The 20271-nt window shown below is 42.0% G+C and overlaps 1 protein-coding gene across 2 annotated transcripts in view; it reads right to left on the bottom strand.

The window, feature by feature from the left end:
* LOC308388138 (uncharacterized protein) overlaps nucleotides 1–20271 on the bottom strand; it is a 47121-nt gene that overhangs the window by 8588 nt on the left and 18262 nt on the right. The gene's annotated exons all lie outside the window — the stretch shown is intronic.

Here is a 20271-nt window from a genome sequence, read left to right as displayed (position 1 = left end):
TCAGTGTGCCCCAGGGTGGCTGTGGCTACACTGTAGCTTGCCATCACCAGTGTGTGAATGTGTGTGTGAATGGGTGGATGATTGTGTATAGTGTAAAGTGCTTTGGGGTCCTTAGGACCAAGTAAAACGCTATACAAATTAGAGATGGACCGATCCGATATTACGTATCGGTATCGGTCCGATACTGACCTAAATTACTGGATCGGATATCGGAGAAAAATAAAAAATGTAATCCGATCCATTAAATATCACGAAAGCACCTCACAAAACTTGCAACACGCCGTAACTCGCCTCAGAACGTTAGCACGTCGGAGCAGTATGCATCACGTGATAGAGCGGCTGTGGCATGCGGGACCTGTCAGTGGTCTGGATAGCATGTGGAGCTTCGCTAGCAACCCGGCATTTCATCTCCGACAAAGTTATCCCGAGAGAAGTAAAGCAAGTGTGTAAGTCCATCTCTGAATGTTTGTAAAGCATTCCTGCGTTAAGCTTAACAAGCGACTGCCTCTTCTTGCTGCTACTTCAATCATGAAACTGCTTAACGATCAGCTGATCGGCTTTTCTGTCGCGAGTCCCTGTCTCTAGTTTGCTTTTGGCCCACTTTGCACCAGAAAGAGGAAACCAGCGGCTGAACAACAGCAGCACGTTTAAGCTTGATCAGCTATTGTTAGAATGTATTTAATATTACTTTCTACTCGAGGATCTTTTTCTACGTAGCTGACGGCTGGTAACTGTGCAGGGGCGGATCTAGCAAAGTTTAGCCAGGGCATTAGGGCATTAACAGGGAAAAGGGGGCACAAAGACATACTTTTCTTTCTTATTCTCATTTAAAATGTCTAGCTTTTAATAAATAATTATCTGACAGCCAAAGTTTTAATTTGATGCAAAATGAATAGAAGTCCATTACTGTATATAGTAACTATTAAGTCTAATATACCCTAGTAAGCTATAGTACTTTTTCCTTTGGGAAGGTACCATCTGTGCAGTCTGCAATTTTGTTGAAGAAAGATGTTGAATCTATTTAATATTTCTTGAAAAATAATTGATTTCTGTGCATTTTTTTTTCACACTGCATCAAATTAAGGTTGATTACGTCGATTAAGCATCATGAGGTGGCGCGTGAGGGGTGGTTCCCTATTTTTTATTTATTTATTTTTGTTGTTGCTGGGAGTTGGAACCCTATTAGTTAGGTTGCTTAATATTTATGCTAAGTACTCTTTAAAATACCAGAATAGGGAGGATGGTGTAGGTTTAAGTTTATTAGATTGATCAGTATTGCTGTACTATGAAATATTTTTTTTTGCATACAGGTATAACAGAATAGCTTTAGTGTAGTTGTTGTTTTAAACTTGAGTATGAACTTATACAAAATGCAGCAAGATATTTAAAAAAAAACAGTTTTGTTGATTAAAAAACACCATATCGGATTCATATTGGTATCGGCAGATATCCAAATTTATGATATCGGTATCGGACATAAAAAAGTGGTATCGTGCCATCTCTAATACAAATACAGACCATATACCATTTACCAAATGATGGACACTAAATGTAAACCTGCCTTTACATTTAAAAAGAGATATATTATCAGAAACTAGAAGATACTGTAGAAGATACTGTAGTTCAAATGACGTCTCTCTTCAAGTTTTACCATTAAATGCTTTTTCCAGAATTCCAAACTGTTATAAATTTGAAAACCCCACATCCAACCCAAACCTTAGATGGGTGACCAGTGTTCTCTTGGAGATTAAGGGCTTGATTTAGTAACACGCTGTGCCAGTACAAACTGGGTTTTGCTGTAAAAATTGTTTTTTTTTTAAAGTACTGTATTTACAAGGAAAGTGCAGTGATAAGACTGCACGTTACAGAGTTTTGTGACTGGCCCAGCTTGATATTGAAATGAACCAGCTGTGCCTGTGTTCAGAAAACAGTTTCAACAACTTTCATAAATCACCCGTAAAACTAACCACATATACAGCTCACATGAGGTTAACAGTAATCGATGAGGTATGTGGGAGGATGTTCATATATTAAGTGGACTCGGGTTAAACAGCTGTTGAACCAAAACTCTTAGTGCTGCTACACTCATCAAAGCTGGACAGTGCAGGTGGAATACTGACAGAGAAGACGACCAAATGCAGATGTGTTTGTGCTGTGTAAACAGGAGATTTTGCCCAGACCACAGTGACAGTGAACACATGCTGTGATTATATAACCAGTGTTTCCGGCAGTTTACCATGCTTACACTGGAGGCCTGCTGCATGTGCTTCACCACTCCAAGTGAGCATGTGGCACAGCAGCTGTAGGGAGGAAGAAAGGCTGACCGCTGACTGTGGTCATCTATCAACTCTAACACAGATTAACCACTCACTTTGTGTGTACCCGTGTGTGTGAAGATGCTGAATATTCTAATTAAACAGCAAGCACAGACAGTTCTTTGAGTCAACGGTGCTACTCTCTGATTGTTTCTCGTGCACTGAGAGTGCCCTCATTCTCATGTTGACCTGTTTACACCTCTGGTTGTGTCCCAGTGGTCCAAGCTGTCAAGACACACAGACATACACAGAAAGGGAGAAAGAGAGAGAGGACAAGCCCCTGGGCTGGTTCACAGCTGTGTGCTCTGCTTCACTTGAATGCACTTCGCTGCGTGCGCCATGAAGAGTGATGGACAAAAAGAGGGATAGTGTGTGTGCACGTGTTTGTGCCACTGTTCAGTATTTTACTCTGTAGTTTATTTTTCCATTTTTGTTAAGAAGAGATGGAAAAATGAGTTAGAAAAGAACAAGAGCAAAGAGAGAGAAGAAATGAGTGATCAAGGGAGAACTGGTCTTTTGTCCAGCATCAAAGGGCACAAAAACACACACACATCCGATAGGTGGTAGAGGGACAGAGCAGCAGCGTTTGTAATTTCTGCAATGCGCAATTATAAACACCCACGCTACCACACACACACGCACATGCAGGTGGTGAATATGTTGCATTTATTTGAATACATAATAGATAAACCAACCTTGGAACTAACACCTGGTCACTTGTGTTTCTCAGATGCTTGTATCTACAAAGGGATGTTAAATGTGTTTGTGTAAAAGTCCGGCAAGTAAAAATGATGATGGTCAGTGTACCAGAATACAAAAGAAAGCTCAATTAATATGTCAAATGTGCCTGGTTTGAAATAATAAGAGGAAAAAGCAGGCTTCAAAGCTGACTGGAGATGAATTGCCAGGGAAGCAGCTGTTGGCCTACTTAGCAGGCCTGTCCTTAACACAGGACCTCTGATCTCACACACATACGCACATGCACACACAAGCACATTTGCAAACTTTCAATTACACAAGCTACACACATAAATTGAACTTGCACATGCAAAAGCAAGCTCCCAGCTTCTGTTGAACTTTGCCATCACTTTGCTGACCTGCCTGTGTGCCTCACCATTGTATGTGTGTAAAATTACACATTTTTGTGTGAACTCGTGATTTCACTGAATTGTGCCATCCCATCATCCAACAGACCTTCAGTTCAACCCTTAATGAAGTTTCCAGCTAAATGTTCCCAGGCCTTTTCACTTTCCTGACACACTTTCTAATAAAAGAGGTCCCAATATTCTGTGTAATATATAGTAAACCTGTACCGGCAAGGTTTTTATGTGAAAATAGGGGAGGTCTGTCAGCCTGCATCATAAAATGCATAAGGGAGATGCTGTAGATGAACAGCTAAATTCGTTCCAGTGTCAAGCATGTTTACATCTGGGAAATCAACTCCACCCATGCAAAACAACAAATCAAATTTTACATGCAAATAACAAAAGCAAATAACCCCCATGAGCTAAATCTAGATGACTGAATCTACATTTGTTATAATTTGAAGGTAATCAAGTAAGCTATTTAGCCTATAGTTGCTCAGCAACTATCAAAGATTAAGCTAATAGTTCAACAGTTTTAAACTGATGCATCCTCATTTGGTTTCCAAGACTAAGATGAGGAGATTGATACCACTCGCATGTTTGTGTGTTTGAAATAAAAGATATGATAACGAAATTGCAAAATTGTCCCATATCGGCACTAAGCACAGCTAAACACAACAAAACACAAAACAGTAAACTTTAAAGTGGATAAAAAGTGCAAAAAAGGTATGAATGATAAATTAAAGAATGAATGTTTATTCCACACGATTGCCCCCCAAAAAGTCCAGGGAAGTAGCCAATCAGGTCAGCTGTTAGCATTGATTGGGGTTATTGCCCTGTTCTAAAAGCTGTCCTTGAGTCTGCTTGTCCACGACCTCAGCAACCTAATTCTCCTGCTAGACGGCAGCAGCTTAAACACTCGGTGTCCTGGGTGTGTGCAGTAAGATGCCACGTGCCCCTTTGAGACAGCGAGTGCTGTACAGGTCCTCCGGGGAGAGAAGAGGTTGTCCGAGGATTTTTTTGGCCATATTAATGACCCTGAAGAAGAAGCATCTTCCCCCAGGCTATTCGGGCCCTGAACCAGGTGTAGGACTGAACTCTCCCACACACATCACATCTCCACACGCACTCTGGTTTTTCTTTTTGCATGCGTCTTATAATTTCTTTTTATTAATAAAATCTGTAAGTTTTTGTAGTGATCTGTAAATCTGTAAATATTACTGTCAATTCTTACTGTCATTTAATGGTTGGGCATTGCACAGCAATAAACATTTCACCTCATGTCATACTGTGTATGGTTGTGTGTGTGACAAATACAATTTGAATTTGAATGTAAAGTGCCTGTTTGTGTGCCACGGTGCAGCTGGAGAACCATACAGAGATGCAGTATGTATCAGTATGCAATATGTGCAAAACGTAAACGCTAAACGCTACACCTCAGTCAAATATGCACTGTTGAATCTGAACTATGGAGTTCAATTATGGTTACTATGGTTATTCTTCTACTTGATGAAGTTGAAGAGTAACCAACATATTTACCACCCACAGATTTAACTTGGGTCAGCCGATATTTAACAAACTATATTTTCTTTCATTCATATAAGAAAAAAACACCTTCATTTACAAATGGACAAATCTCTCACTTTTCTGTTCAGCGTTCAGTTGCTGCTGATGAGTAACTCCTGTTTTCCTACCAGTGGGCTGATCAGGTTGCTGTTATGGAAATCCCAAACCATCAACTTTTTTCATTTCAGTTCAATCCAGTTTTATTCACATAGCAATAATTCAAAACAGTATCTGGATTGAGATGCTTGTATTGTAAGAAAAATGTCAGTGAGAGAATCCCAGTGATTCAAGTGCTTTTTCATAGTGTTTGCCCTATGAGAACTTGAGAATTTAGAAGAATTCAGTTTTAACAGGAAGCAATAGCCAGCAGAGCCAGGCTAACAACTACTGAGGAGAAAGAGAGAGGAAAAAGGAGAGCACAGGACAAAACACATACTATGGCATATTGAGATTTGAGTGCAATGGCAGTGAAAAGAGGTGAGCTGATAAGAAATGCTCAGTGCATCATAGAAAGAACCCCAACTGCAACCAAGTCAGAAGAAATACTATCACTAACTGCAGATCAGAGCTGCAGTGAAGCTAAAGCTCTTCCAGTACTAATTTGTATTCTATTGTATTTAAGACTTCACTGGTGTGCCTCCTGTCGTACACACATTCGCTACCACCACAAACACAGTCAAATACTGGGAAACACAAACATCATTTACCAGAAATGAAATTTGAAATTTGGGCTACTGGATGAATAACAGCTGAGGGAGTAAATGTGATTACCTGACAACGCTAGCCTCTTTATTTCATTTTTCCTTTTCTGTCTTTTTTCAAGCTGTTTTCAACATCTTTAAAAACAATTTATGCCAACAATATGCTAACAAGCAATCTTAATAGTTGAGGTTTAAAAACAAATGCAGTACACTAGCTGAAATCATCTCATGCTGTACCTTGAGTATTTACTCATTTTGAATCAGGGAAAATTCAAACTGAGATGTGGTGGCATCCGTCAGGTGATTTTGCATTCAAGCAATTTTCCCTGCCTTTCATTCTAAAGAAAGAAAAAAACCCAGAGTGTATAGACTATGCATATTTAATTCTTCAATATATTAATTTTTTATGTGTGTTCAGGCTTAATGCTAAATTTTAGAGGTGAAACAAATGGACTAATGCATATACAACTAATGATACAAGAGGATATGTAGGATAATTAACTAAAAGGAGTTTGCACAAAACAGAAGCAAACAGGGGAAACAGTAAAGAATTCAAATCTTGCAATAAATTGTGAGATGTCATTTACATACAGGTGAACAGGCCTCTTGCAGAGGATAGCTTTAGAAAAGTGTCATACTTGGACAATGTGTATAGTCTTAGGTTATCAAAAAGTCATATCATAACTCATAAACATTAAATCAACAAAAGTTAATAACAAACCGTTATACTACAGGGTGGGCCATTTATATGGATACACCGTAATAAAATGGGAATGGTTGGTTATATTAAAGTCCTGTTTGTGGCACATTAGTATATGTGAGGGGGCAAACTCCTCAAGATGGGTGGTGACCATGGTGGCCATTTTGAAGTCGGCCATCTTGGATACAACTTTTGTTTTTTCAATAGGAAGAGGGCCATGTGACACATCAAACTTATTGGTAATGTCACAAGAAAAACAATGGTGTGCTTGGTTTCAACATAACTTTATTCTTTCATGAGTTATTTACAAGTTTCTCTTTGTTCACAGCCATTGACATGTCAAAGAGGTTAACACGTGAGGAGCGGATCGAAATTGTGTTGATATCTGGTGAATGGAATAACCGGATCATTGCAGCAGATTTCAATGCAAGACACCCTACGAGACCACCCATCTCCCATGCTACAGTTAGCAAACTGCTTGCTAAGTTTTGTGAAACTGGTTCAGTGTTGGATTTGCCAAAATGTGGACGCAAGAAAACTGTCACTAATGAAGAAACATCAGTGGCTGTCCTAGCTTCATTCAGCAAGAGCCCACAGCGTAGCACTCGCCGCATGTCACTGGAGAGTGGCATTAGTCGAACATCCCTTCGGAGAATATTAGCTACTCACAAATGGCAGCCTTACAAACTCCAGCTACTGCAGCATCTCAACGAGGATGACCCAGATCGGCGCACAGAATTTGCAGAATGGGCAAAACAAAAATTGGAACAGGACCCTCAGTTCACGCAGAAGACTTTGTTCAGTGATGAGGCAAACTTTTATGTGAATGGTGAAGTTAACAAACAAAACCACCGCTATTGGTCTGACACTAACCCACATTGGATGGATGCCTCCAAGACTGTTGGAACAACAAAAGTGATGGTTTGGTGTGGTATATGGGGTACAACGATAGTGGGTCCATTCTTCATCAATGGAAACCTCAAGGCCACTGGATATTTGAAATTGCTACATGATGATGTGTTTCCCTCTTTATGCACTGAAGCTGGCACGTTCCCTGAGTTTTTCCAGCAAGATGGTGCACCACCACATTATGGGTGCCAGGTCTGAGCATTCCTAGATGAACAGTTTCCTGGAAAGTGGATTGGTCGTCGTGGGCCAGTTGAATGGCCCCCAAGGTCTCCCGATCTGACCCCCTTAGACTTTTATCTTTGGGGTCATCTGAAGGCAACTGTCTATGGTGTGAAGATACGAGATGTGCAGCACCTGAAACTACAGATACTGGATGCCTGTGCTGGCATTTCTCCTGCAGTGTTGCTATCAGTGTGTGAAGAGTGGGAGAAGAGGGTTGCATTGACAATCCAACACAATGGGCAGCACATTGAACACATTTTATAAGTGGTCAGAAACTTGTAAACAATTCGTGAAAGAATAAAGTTACGTTGGAACCAAGCACACCATTGTTTTTCTTGTGACATTACCAATAAGATCCACACAGAATGAGGGACGACACGACAATGACTCAGAGAAACACAGGGTTTAAATACACTGGGAAGTAACGAGGGGAATGAGACACAGAAGGAGAGCGCAGCTGGGGGAAATCAGAACTGACGAGACAAGGAAGCGTAAACTGAACACACTGAGATAAGACAGAGACCCTCAAAGTAAAACAGGAAACACATAACACAGACTGAACAAAAGACACAGACTCACATGCAGGCACTAAAACAGAGGGAACAGAGATGTGGGACCAGGGCAGACACAGGCACTGACTGGACACGGGGATATAGCGGACAGGGGAGACAGCAACTAAGGATTACACAGAGACAAACCATAAGACATAACTCTAACAAAGAAACCAAAGAATAGAAATGATAAATAATATATAAACTCAAAACCCTGGGTCAACGACCCAGCCATCCTAACATGTATCCATATAAATGGCCCACCCTGTATAACCATATTATTGGTTCCAAAAGGCATTCACACCACAAACACTGTCAAGAGGTCCAGTTAGCAAAGGTGAGGCTCAGCAGACACAAGTTGACCACACTTCCATGTGTCAGGGTATTATCAATCAAAGCAGGCCCAATGCCCATCTGCTCCATCTCGTTACCAATCACAGAAAACAGAAAAGTAATAAAAGGCTGAAAAAACATATAAGAGTTCAATCTTAAGTAGGCTGCGTGAAAAGTGCTGCTGTAACAGTAGCACATCACTGGTCTATAGATTCTTACAGAAAACTGCTTACATATGCATAATGTGGAAAATGTATCCTAGTGGATACTGAAATCCACACAGGACTGTACACCACTTCCTCTCTTTTTCTTATTACTTTGACTTCATAAGCCTTTCCTGAAAAATTGCTTCCTTATCAGTTTTTGTCTTTTGTGTAGTGAAAAACTGTAAACAGGCTTATTTGGATTGAGTCACATTAAGGCAAAAATGCATCAGTGGAACATAAACTATGATCGCACAGAGACAGCAGAAAATAAGAGTGTCATCACAAGCTCAGCACTGGCTTACTTGCTTTCTCTGCATTGATGCTATAGGCATGCTAGTTGTCCCGAGCTAATGCAGCCTGCTAATACAGGCTGGTTGGAAAGTGCACAATAGGCAGGTAAAAAAAACATTACAACAAAAAACTAGTATTATAAATAACAAATAACCCTAACCACCTTGGGGTTTTTGCTTGGATAATGTTATTCAATTTAATTATATGTCAGTTTAAGTAGTGATTAAATTATTTTCTTACTTTAGACAGAGGTGGTACATACTTCAGTTGAATTTGTAGGTTCTTGTACTGTACTTAAACATTCTTTTTTTTTTTTTTTTTTACTGAAAACAAGCCAAAAACAGTTATACTGAGGTAAAGCTATGTGATGTTGAGTTATGTTAACGCCACAACCTTTCCTGTAACTAAGCAGCCATATGAATGCAGGTTTGACAGCTAACTCCGCAGTTCCCTAGCAACAAAAAAGGACACTTGGGCTCTTTAGGGTTTATCACTGAGGGTTACGTGTTAATTTAACCTAATACTAGGGAAGTTCTTTTTAAGCTCAGCTTGTAGGATTCACATCAGTGGTTGCACCTGTTTGTGAAAGAAATAACAGTTGTTTTCAACAGGCTCTATTTGATTTGGAATGCAGCTTATTCATCTGTACTGAATGATACACAAGAGGAATTGACTGACAGCGAAAAAGAGAAGTGAAAAAGGTACGCTTGCCTCCACAGACCCACTGCTTTGACACTTCAGCCAGGCTCCAGTTCTAGTACTATCCAGACATCATGCATAAAGTCACACCTTTTCTATACATGCAGCATTTATTCGGTGGCTGAGAGTCACAGGGAAATACACTGTGCTTTTGCATGAATATCTGAGTGGACTAGAGGTGACAGCAAATTCTTTACCGCCAGAGTGTGTGGCGGAAAAGATGTTTATATCATGTTCCAGTACATCTATATTAAAAACATTAGAAGCATATATGTGTATGATTTGTTCACAATATGGACACAGCCAAAGTCCTTTCTCTTGATTTGTGAATTTTAAAACAATGAAAATATATGGAGAGATATTATTAAGACCCACAACTTGAATTAGCTTGATCTTGACTTTTTCCCCTTGATATTTAAAACATTCAGTTAAGTGCAGAAAAACATTTTACTTAACATAACACTTAGTAATGAGTAAAAGTGAAAAAAGCACAGAATTACCATCATATTCATGAAATATGCACACTTCCAATGTATTTCTTAGGACCTTGAATATCTTAGCAAAACAGAATTATTCTAAATCTGTTTCTTCCCTGTTTCTCAAACTTGAGACTCTGAAGCACTTGTTCTTTTGCTTAGCCGTAAACACAAGCATTGCAGATTTCTTCCAATCTCATTAGTCTGTTTGCACTGGTTTGTTTTATTTTGGCAGTTTTCCATGCGGAACAGTTTCTGTTTCCAAGAACGGATTATTATATAATATTATATAAGTTTCAAATGAAAGTCCTTCATTATTCAAGTTGAGACTGTAATATACACTCAACAAAAATATAAACGCAACACCTTTGTTACTGCTCCCATTCCCCATGGGATGGACGTAGAGACCTAAAATTCATTCCAGATACACAATATAACCATCCCTCCCAAACAGTGGTCACAAATCAGTCCAAATGTGTGGTAGTGGGCACATCTGCTATATTGAGATAATCCATCCCACCTCACAGGTGTGCCACATCAGGATGCTGATCTGACATCATGAGTAGTGCACAGGTGTACCTCAGACTGCCCACAACAAAAGGCCACCCTGGAATGTGCAGTTTTTTGCGCTATTGGGGGTCTGGGGACCCAGAACCGGTCAGTATCTGGTGTGACCACCATTTGCCTCATGCAGTGCAACACATCGTCGCATGGAGTCTATCAGATTGTCAATTGTGGCCTGTGGAATGTTGGTCCACTCCACTTCAATGGCTGTGCGAGGTTGTTGGATATTCGTGGGAACTGGTACACGCTGTCGTATACGCCGGTCAAGCACATCCCGAACATGCTCAATGGGTGACATGTCCGGTGAGTATGCTGGCCATGCAAGAACTGGGACATTCTCAGCTGTCATCTGCCCTGAACAATGTGAACCATGATTCATCCGTAAAGCGCACACCTCTCCAACGTGCCAGACGCCATCGAATGTGAGCATTTGCCCACACAAGTCTGTTACGGCGACGAGCTGGAGTCAGGTTCAAGGTTCAAGGTTCAAGGTTCTTTATTTGTCACATGCATAGTTATACAAGTATAACACTGTGAAATGTAGCCTGACACGCTCCTCGACATGTGCAAAAATTGGGGGGGGGGGGGGGGGGGGTGTAGAGGAAGAACACTATATATATATATACATACATATAGTATATACACAGGGTGAATGTGCAGTAGTAGCAGCAAGCAGGTGAATTCTGTACATTAATATGAATAGACATCTGACTATTTTACAGGATAGACAATATAAACATATTTAAAATTAAAGGAATTGAAATGTACATTGTGCCTTGGTTTAGCGTGTCTGGAAGAGAGTCCTGTCTCAGTCAATTATAGATGATGTGAGAGGGCGGGTGTGTGTGTTTAGGGCACGGATGGCTTGGGGATAGAAGCTCCTCTTGAGTCTCTCTGTCCTTGCCCGGAAGATGCGGAACCTTCTACCAGATTGCAGAAGTTGGAACAGTTTGTTGCCTGGATGGGACGGGTCCTTCAGTATCTGCGCTGCTCTAGTCCGGCATCTCCTGGTGTAGGTGTCCTGAAGCGGGGGGAGAGCAATCCTGCAGCAGCGTTCTGCTGTACGGATCACTCTCTGGAGAGCTTTTTGGTCCTTCACACAGCTGTTCCCAAACCACGATGTCATGTTCTGTGTGAGGATGCTCTCCACAGCGCCTGTATAGAAAATCCTGAGGATCTTTGGAGAGACCCTGAACTTCCTCAGTTGTCGTAGGTGATACAGGTGCTGCCTAGCCTTTTTGGTCTGGACCTGAATGTGGGCAGCCCATGTCAGGTCTGAGGAGATGTGGACACCAAGATACTTGAAGGACTGCACCCTCTCCACTGGAGCACCATTGATGATGATGGGCTTGTAGTCTCTGTGCTGACCCCTTCTGAAGTCCACCACCAGCTCCTTGGTCTTGCTGACGTTCAGCTGGAGGTGGTTGTCCTGGCACCACGATGCCAGATTCTTCACTTCATCCATGTAGGCCGCCTCATCGTTGTTGGAGATGGCACCCAACACCACTGTGTCGTCAGCAAACTTCACAATGGTGTTGGAGCCATGGGTGGCCACACAGTCTGAAGTGTAGAGGGAGTAGAGCAGTGGTGAGAGGACACATCCCTGAGGTGCTCCTGTGTTGATGCTGATGCTGTTGGAGAAGCACCTGCCCACCCTCACCACCTGAGTTCTGCCAGTGAAGAAGTCCAACACCCATGCACACAGACGGCTGTTAAGTCCCAGATCCCTCAGCTTTGTGAACAGTCTGCAGGGCACTATTGTGTTAAACGCTGAACTGTAATCAACAAACAGCATTCGCACATAGTTACCCTGTTTCTTGTCCACGTGGCTGAGAGTGGTGTGTAGGACGTGGGTGATGGCATCCTCTGTGGATCTGTTGGATCTGTAGGCGAACTGCAGCGGATCTGTGGTGTCTGGGATGGAGGGGGAGATGATGTTCTTCAGCAGCCTCTCAAACACCTTCATTACTACCGAGGTCAGTGCAACTGGCCGGTAATCGTTCAGGGATGAGGGTTTGCTGTTCTTGGGCACAGGGATGATGGTGGATCTTTTGAAGCATGTGGGGACCACAGACTTCGCCAGGGACTCGTTGAAGATGTAAGTGAACACACCTGCTAGCTGGTCAGCACAGCAGCGCAGCAGACGGCCGGTGATGCCGTCTGGCCCCGCCGCTTTCCTTGTGTTCACTCTCCTCAGTGCCACTCGGACATCATGCTCCGCGATGCTGGTCACCGGTCTCTCGCTGATGACGTCACTGTCCTCGGTAGTCAGGCAGTAGATAGCATTAGCTGCCTGGCTAACCTCGAAACGGGCGTAGAACCGATTCAGCTCGTTGGTGAATGCAGAGTCGGCGTTGATCGGCGCAGTGTCCCTGGCTTTGTAGTCCATAATGGTGCGTAGTCCGTGCCACATACTCCGTGTGTCACCCTGGTGGAAGCGGGACTCCACACGTTCCCGGTACCGGCGTTTGGCATCTCTCACCGCGCGCCGCACGCCGTATGAGGCCGCTTTGTAGGCGCTCATATCGCCAGTGGCGAGACCCGCGTTGTAGGAGGCGGTCCTGGTGTTTACGGCAGTGCGGATCGATCTGTCCATCCACGGTTTCTGGTTTGGGAATGTGGTGACTCTCGCAGTGGGGATAATCTCCTCCGCTAGCATATTGACGAAGCATACTGCTACTTCCGTAAACTCGTTGATGTCGACTGCGCATGCTCTGAACATGTCCCAGTCGACGTCGTTGAGTGCGTCCTGTAGCGTAGCTTCTGATTGGGCAGTCCACCGTTTTACCTCCCTCTTGGTCACGTCTTCCCTCCGTATGCTTTGTTTATACTGGGGAATGAGGAAGATGGCGTTGTGGTCAGACTTCCCAAAAGCCGGGTGTGAGACAGCTTTGTAGCCCTGCTTGTATGGCGTGTAGCAGTGATCCAAAATCCGATCCCCTCTCGTTGGACACGAGACATGCTGGTAAAAGTTTGGCATGACTTGTCTGAGGTTCGCTTTGTTAAAGTCTCCTGCTACAATGAGGGCTGCGCCCGGGTCCTTGTTTTGAAGCGAGCTCAGCACATCATGTAATTCGGACAAAGCCATACCTGTGTCCGCTTGGGGTGGGATGTAGACCGCCGTGGCGATGACTGAGGTGAACTCACGGGGCAGATAGAAAGGGCGGCACTTAATGCTCAGGAACTCCAGATGTGGCGAGCAGCCGCTGGAGAGAGTAGAAATGCTCCTGGCATCACACCACTTTCTGTTTATCATGAAACACACTCCCCCACCTTTGGTTTTGTTCGACTCTGCCGTTCTGTCCGCGCGGAGCACAAAGAATGAATCCGACGGAGTTACGGCCTGGTCCAGCACGGTGGGGGTCAGCCATGTCTCCGTGAAGCACAGAATGTTGCAGTCCCTTGCTCTTAGGTCATCGAGCTTGTTCTCCATGGATTGTACATTGGCCAGTAGGATACTGGGCAGTGGTGCGCGATGCGCCTGCTGTCTCAGTCTGTTCCTAATACCAGCGCGTTTTCCCCGGCGCTTCTTTGTTCTGCGCCTCGGATGAGCGGCCCGTCCTTTGTTGTTTTCCGCGCCGCGTAGAATCTCTGGCGGCCAGTTTACAAGTGATCCGCTGTTGTATACTATAAGACTAGAGGATTTTGGGATGTAAACCAGAGCAAAAAATAGGTAAAAAACAAGAAAAGTGGATAGTCGGAGCGGAGCGGTCAGGAAGGCGTCTGGACGTGGCCGCGCCATCTTGTGTCAAAATGTCAAGACCCCGATGAGGACGACGGGCATGCAGTTGAGCGTCCCTGAGACGGTTTCTGACAGTTTGTGCAGAAATTGTTTGGTTGTGCAAACCAATTGTTCCAGCAGCTGTCTGGGTGGCTGGTCTCAGACGATCTTGGAGGTGAACCTGCTGGATGTGGAGGTCCTGGGCTGGTGTGGTTACACGAGGTCTGCGGTTGTGAGGCCGGTTGGATGTGCTGCCATATTCTCTGAAACGCCTGTGGAGACGGCTTATGGTTGAGAAATGAACATTCAATGCACGGGCGACAGATTTGGTTGAAATTCCTGCTGTCAGCATGCCAATTGCACGCTCCCTCATTGCTTGTGGCATCTGTGGCATTTTGCTGTGAGACAAAACTGCACATTCCAGGGTGGCCTTTTGTTGTGGGCAGTCTGAGGTACACCTGTGCACTACTCATGATGTCAGATCAACATCCTGATGTGGCACACCTGTGAGGTGGGATGGATTATCTCAATATAGCAGATGTGCCCACTACCACACATTTGGACTGATTTGTGACCACTGTTTGGGAGGGATGGTTATATTGTGTATCTGGAATGAATTTTAGGTCTCTACGTCCATCCCATGGGGAATGGGAGCAGTAACAAAGGTGTTGCGTTTATATTTTTGTTGAGTGTAGTAGGGTTGTGTCAATGGACAATGGATGGCAATCACAGCATTCAAGCATATTTTACCAGTCTAGATAATTAATATTATTATTACTATATCATCACTAACCCCACTGTAGTTTCATGTTAGCATCTCTGCATTTAACATGCCCAGATGTGCATACAATTCCCTGCACTCGCTCCCTCCACAAAACAGTGCAAACAAACTAATGAGATTGGAAGAAATTTGCAATGCTTGTGCACTGATTCATCATCTCAAAACCAGAGACGAAGAAACAAAGAGTGGGTGTTTCTCTGTTAGCCTGGTTTTAAAATTGAATTTAAGGTAACAGTGCATTTTTAGAGATGGTCTGTCCTAGGGCTGGGCGATATGGCCTAAAATTCATATCGTGATATAATTTGAAGCATGTGCGGTAACGATATATATCACGATATATTCTTTTCTTCTGTATAACGTATTTTCCGCACTATAAGGCACACTGAAAATCCTTTAATTTTCTCAAAAATTGAGAGTGTTCCTTATGTTTGAATTCTGGTTGTACTTACTGACCTCGAACTGATTTTGGCGTGCAGAAATCTGTTAAAAAATGTTTTAGTACAACTTTGGTAAGCCGCACTGCTTGATGGATTGTCAGAGCATTACGGCTGCCGTAGTGAGGAGCTTCGCGGAGTAATCTGGGTCCAAAACTCCGTCCATTTCAGGTCCCAAAGTCAAACAAACACTAAGAGTTAAAAACGGTCTAAATTCTCTCATCTTTAATTAAATCATCAACGTTGCTGCTTTATCGGGTGTAACAATTACGTTTTACAACCATGCATCCATGAAAACAGAATTTATTAAATTTAACGCAGTTAGAAGTTAACAGGAAGTTAGCTCGCTAGTTTAAACCTAAACATTTCATACCATGTTCTGACTGAGAGATTTTTGAAACGAATTAAAACGTACAGCTCTGCTACCACTTCCAACATAAATGAAGACAGAAAACTAAACAGCAGTGGCGTTTGCAGGGTTACTGAAGTTGGACTACCTGGTATATAATGTTGTGCTACGTGATTGCTAGCTAACAGCTATGTTAGCATAACATTAGCACAGTGAAGCTGGAGGATGAACGGCAACTTTTTTTCCACTCCATAAAAGTTAACGTGAGGGATTCTGGTGGTCAGGGACAAATGCAATCGCATAGCAGGATGCTATACACGGGCCAAACTTCAGTCAGGAGAACAATTGAGATTATTCATCCACAATACGAGGTTAGTTATTAATATACTGCAACAACATGGGAATAGAACAGCTGCGAGAGAATTCAACATTAATGAATCAATGTTACGGAAGTGGAGGAAGCGTAGTTTTTGGCTTCCCCCATATTTCAAAAGTGCTTCATCTCTTTGCTGTGACTGTCGCCCGCCATAATTTGCAGATGATAATGGTTATAGCCGCTGCGATGCTTTCGACCAAAACAGGCGCAGCTTGATGACATAATCAACATGCGCTATCGCGATAGAGCGATATAGTCAAAATCTCTATAGCTGGCCAAATTTATATCGTTTCTATTGTATATGGTTTATATCGCCCACCCCTAGTCTGTCCCCTAATAAACTTTTTTCATTCTTTGTAGTTGAAAGACTTTGTTGTGCATCCGTAAGGTGAAGACTGGTGGAAGACAGGCAGAAGATAGAATGGGGTGGAACCTGGAATCCAGTTAATGAGCAATATGATAGTCAGATTAACACATAATACTAAGTGAAATAATTTTTCATGTACTGCAGCCTGGTATTGCTCCCAGCTGAAAGCATAAAGATACTTGGTCACCAGTATGAAAGCAATAAAGAATGTCAATAAAGTTGTAGTCAAGATCATAAATCTACATTAGCTGTATTTACCAGTAAGAAAAAAATATTTGATGAAGTCAAATATTTTTGTTTCATAAATAAATAAACTTTAAAATGACTTCAAACTTTTGGCCAGTATATATATATATATATGTGTGAAACACTTAATGAAAGACTAGTGTAATTTCTACAAAGAATGAATAGGAAGTAATTGGAAGAAGGTATAGATGCATGTTTGTTTTACCCAGTTACTCACAGTGATCATGAACGGCACAGCGACCTTCAGCTTGGCACACAGCTCTTATGACACATCACCAAGGTAAATACTCACAGCCTGCGTCAGTCTATCAGCATGCGTCATGCACTAGTTAGTCGTCAGACAGTTTTTATTCAACGACAGATGACAGACTGCTCTTACACACACAAACACTAAATTGGGCAGATTGTAGAGGCTTAGCTTGCACTGACTGTCCATTCCAAACTTCCCATTCCCTTCCCTTTCCCCCCAAAGAAGGAATTCAGATTGAGGCAGTGAAATCTCCCTTCATTTTGGCTTGCTGAATCTTCATCCAAACATACCACTCATCTCCACCCTATGTGTTTTCTCTCTCTGTGGAGATGAAAGACGATCAGATGTAGGTTTCATCCTTGTAGTAACAAATGTTACGTCAAATTATGAAATCAAACATCTCAGGCTAGAATGGAATATTTACAAAATAATTAAAAGTACCATTAGCTCTAATATGAAATTAGTGCCATCCAATTCCGCAACTCCTTTTCAGTGCTCATTTTCCAACTCTTATAGTTGCCATAAAGTATTGCTTTACTCCTGGAACTACATTGCTGCAAACCAAATACTTATGTTCATAATCCCTAACACCAATAGCATAGCTAAGGGAGCAAAGTGAATTTTATTCCTTCATCTCTTTTGCCAAGTTCCTCAAGAGTAATTCTGGAAATAATTCAAGATAATGTCTCTGTTAGGCCATTTCTGCAGAAATAACCAGGCCTTTACATGTAGAAGTTATACACAGCAGGTTCTATTTTTCTCAGTTTCCCATAGAGCTGGGCGATATGAGATTTTTTAATATCACGATATGTTTTTTTCATTTCAGGCGATAACGATATCTATCACGATATAAGCCAAATAACTATATTTGTAAGATTTAAATGTGCCGTTGCTCACAAGTAAAATGTGAAATAATCAGCAGCTTGTTTTTATTTAAATATTTATTTCCCATAATAAGTTCAACAGGGTAGATGTACTTAAGGAACATGAGACTTTTTCAGATAAATAAAGGCAAATATTCCAAACTACACAAAAGGCAGCCACTAAAGCGTTTAAGTTTCAAAATAGAACAAACAAAACAGACTAAATTGTCAATTCCACTTAGAAACAAAATATTAATTCTAAAAATAAATCTTAGTTTGTTTTACAGAAGAACAGACAAAACTGACTAACTTTTGTCAATATCAAATAAACTGAGAACTAAAAGGAAATTCTCAATCTCTCCTTGTTGTATAGTTGAGCTTTTCAAACAGTTTTAACAGTTACTTTACTTTAGCCGAATGACGAATTAGCGCTTCCAGTCAGAGACTGAGGCTACGTCCACACGTACACGGGTATTTTTGAAAACGGAGATTTTCCGTTTTCGTTTTAAAAAATAATCCCGTCCACACATAAAGGCAGAAATGAAGGAAAACGCTGCTATGAACATGCCAAAGCAGCAGGTGGCGCTAGATTCCTAACCGTGCAGAAATGTTGGCCAATCAGAAGTCTAGAAGCCTGGTGGGAAAAAGTAAACAAAGCTGCGGCATAGAAGCAGAACCGAGTCGTATGTGTGGAGGGACAGTAACTGTGTGTATATGTAAGCATTTAAACACTGCAGAGTGTAGAATTAACAGTATTGTAGAAATTCATTTCACCGAAACAATAACGTGGCGCACAGTGTGACGCATGCACCAGTTTATTGTATTTCCAGACTTGCTTTCGGCACAATTTACAGTGCACGCTACTCTATTTTTTGTCAGACTTGAAATAGCCGAAATACCTTCACACTACGGAACTTCTTTGGCTCTTCCGTTCGACAATCTCTCCGGCATTGGAACCATCATCTGTTTTCTCTTCGGTCACGCTCGGTTGATTTTTCTAGTCGGCACACTCATTTCCTCCATTACGCGCTGGCTCCATTACCCGCTGGCTGCTTCCCAAACAAACACACGTGCGGCTTGGCACTTGTGCTGTACGTAACAAGTCACGCGACGTGACGCTGCGGCTGTGATTGGTTCGGCTCTGCGCTACTTAATTTGGATTGGCTGACCTTTTTTTTTTTTTTTTTTTTTTTTTGAGGACAAGAGCGGCGAGGTCTATCGCGATAGCTTAATTTCTCTATCGAGTAAAAGTTATATCGCGATACGTATCATTATCGTTCTATCGCCCAGCTCTAGTTTCCCAAGTATTTTCCTCTATCTTTTAGTTTTAATCTCTGTTGATGCTGCTATGTTGCTATGCTATGATGATGGTGCACAGCAGATGGCCGCCCCTCCCTGAGCCTGGTTCTGCCGGTTTCTTCCTGTTCAAAGGGAGTTTTTCCTTCCCACTGTCGCCAAAGTGCTTGCTCATAGGAGGTCATATGATTGTTGGGTTTTTATCTGTATGTATTATTGTAGGGTCCACCTTACAATATACAGCGCCTTGAAGTGACTGTTGTTTTGATTTGTATAAATAAAATTGAATTGAATTGAATTGTAAGGACTGTGTCCTCTAGAGTCAAATTAAAACAATACTTCATTTGTTTCCCAATCACTAACACAGGCCTCGTCAGCTCTTCGTGATATATTCCAACTCCAGATTTCAGAAGAACCAAGCACAGTAATGTCCTTGACATGAAAGCAATAATTGTGTTTCATGTGGAACAATCAGCCTCTTATCTTTAACTGGTTCTTAGTGTTTGTCCCATCATTTTAGAGAGCCAAAAGTCAATGTCATGCAATGCAACATGATTTAGAGCAATCATTGTTATGATGGCAGAGGGACCTGCTGTCTCAGAGGCACTTAAATTAAATCCCATTGCTGATGGATGGGAATTATTTGATTATTGAGGGATTTAGCATTGTGATCATCTTCTTCAGTGCACTAAAGCATTATTAATGGGGGCTCATAATGCAGCTAAACCCTGACCCAGAGGCATCACAGGAGAAAAATCCTTATATCAATCATAATTTCAGATTATTTATAGCATTCTTTGTGACCAACGGCAACTACAATATGGACTATACACATTTGTGCTTTCATTATTTCAAGAATCTACTACTCTGTTATAAATACACTAGCAGTGAAGATAAACCAGATCAAAGAAATACCAAAAATATAGAGCTGCTGTAGTATCTCTCAGCAAGAATGGACACTAATGAGGAA

Source organism: Rhamphochromis sp. 'chilingali' (genome assembly GCF_963969265.1).
Source record: "Rhamphochromis sp. 'chilingali' genome assembly, chromosome: 20".
NCBI classification, from domain to species: Eukaryota; Metazoa; Chordata; class Actinopteri; order Cichliformes; family Cichlidae; genus Rhamphochromis; species Rhamphochromis sp. 'chilingali'.
The sequence above is the reverse complement of the archived record's forward strand: the minus strand, read 5'-3'. Positions and strand labels throughout refer to the sequence as shown.